The sequence below is a fragment of the Aplysia californica genome, unplaced genomic scaffold (assembly GCF_000002075.1).
Source record: "Aplysia californica isolate F4 #8 unplaced genomic scaffold, AplCal3.0 scaffold00201, whole genome shotgun sequence".
Lineage (NCBI taxonomy): Eukaryota > Metazoa > Mollusca > Gastropoda > Aplysiida > Aplysiidae > Aplysia > Aplysia californica.
The window spans coordinates 1,086,439-1,088,352 of record NW_004797471.1 but is presented as its reverse complement, the minus strand read 5'-3'; positions in this window follow the sequence as shown (position 1 = coordinate 1,088,352).

Here is a 1,914-nt window from a genome sequence, read left to right as displayed (position 1 = left end):
TTATTATTATTATTATTATCATTATTTGTTTCTAGGCGTTGTCCGTTCACTGAAGCATGGAGCCCTTCAACAACGACCTTCACTCTGTTTTATCAGCTGTTTTTCCTTGTCCTCGTTGAACCCGTCTGCTCTCTCATGTTGTCTTGTCACATTTTTTTCTGGTCTTCATCTTGATCTTGTTCCTGTTCTTGGTCTCCATTCCGTGCATCTTTTTTCCCGTACTTTGCCTTTTACTCTGCCGGTTTGGCCAGCCTGTTTTCATTTTTTTTTTGTCGCGGTATAAATTTGGAGATACCTGCCAGTCCTGTTTTCACAATCCTCCTCAACAAATTAAATTGTGTCGTCGCAGATTTGAAAAAAAAAATAATCAAGTGCCATCCTTTGAGTTTGAGTTCAAGGGGAACACCTCGTGGAACCTGGAGAAGAGTCACGGAAATGGATGTAAAGAAAAGTGGGAAGACGTGGAGTGACATCAAGCGACTAGCCCAGGATGGGGAAAGGTGGAGAGTGTTTGCTCGTGGCCCATATAATATCCTGCCCCAGGGTGAGAAAGGCAATGATGATGATGATGATCCTTTGAGGCTAAAAGGATTGGAGGGGCGGGGGTGTTAGGTCTAGTACTTACACTTCGGAAGGAAGATAATAGTTTTATGAAGTTTCTCACTGCAAAAAAAAGCTTCAAATTATGTGTATGTGTATCTGCTTTTTGTTGTTACCAGCAGCAGCGCGCTCAACCTAAATGTCCGATGCTCCTTTCGGACACAAAATGATTTATCATTGTAAATGTAACTAGTTTTTTAATGGTAGCAGCAAATAGAGATTAATTTCCATTCATGTGATAGGAACTTGGAGCTTAAAAATCTCTCCAAAAATCCCAACTAGTTTCCTAAGGATTCAAACCCAGGCCAACATTATCGTTGTTGGGTGTCTACTATGGTAATAATAATAATGTTTTCTCCTTAATGTTGGGAACCTACACCCATCTAGTCCTTGACCTAAAATTGTACCTCCCTTCGGCATCTAACAATACAAGAGGAAGGTTATACAGTACAAATATGAGGCAGCGTGGTGGAATCAGGCTCTCGTCAAAATAATCAAAGTGAAGAAACTTGCATTTTCCCGCAGGTTTGTTAATTTTTATCAAATTTTTGTTTTTTGGCTCAACACCTTTCTTGCCCATTAAAGAACCCATTTCTCTGTGGATTTTTCTTAAAAATATTGATTAAAGGCACACAAAATGTAAATTTTCAGTTACCGCGGACTCTAAAGCTAAGGAAATAAGTAATCTTTGGCGGATATTTTCTCACTAATTTTACCTCTGAAAATAGGTGACCCCCACCTCCTTCATTCGCAAATATCTTGACTTGTATTCAAGATAGATGGATATTTAAAAAAAATCCAAATAAAGATAAGTAAATAATATTTAAGATAATACCAATAACTCTACATGCCCCAAAATTGACGAGAGCCTGATTTCACCACGCTGCCTCACAAATGTATGTGGTGGGGAAAACATTGTATATTGATTTGCGCACGGGAGAAATGGACGATAAAGCATAACGTTTATGCGCTGTGTACTGTATTAATTGTTACCTCTCTTCCAAAAGAAGCTCCTTCAAGCCGAGGATTCCACGTTCGACTTATTAAAATGATTGAACCTGGCTTGCCATCTCAGTTACGATTTTCAACTTTTCGCTATTTTATAGGTTTCACAAAAGGTCCTTGAATTTTCCATATTAATATTATGATCTCAGTTCGTTGAGGGAGCCTGTGAATTTATATTATTTGTTATTTTGATATCCACAAGATCCCGATTGTGCTAAAGTATTCTGTACAGTAAGTTTTCGCATCCAAGTCCTAGTCGCGTTAGACTGGGTTGTTTTTTCTCTAACATGTGCACGCAAAACCAGTAAT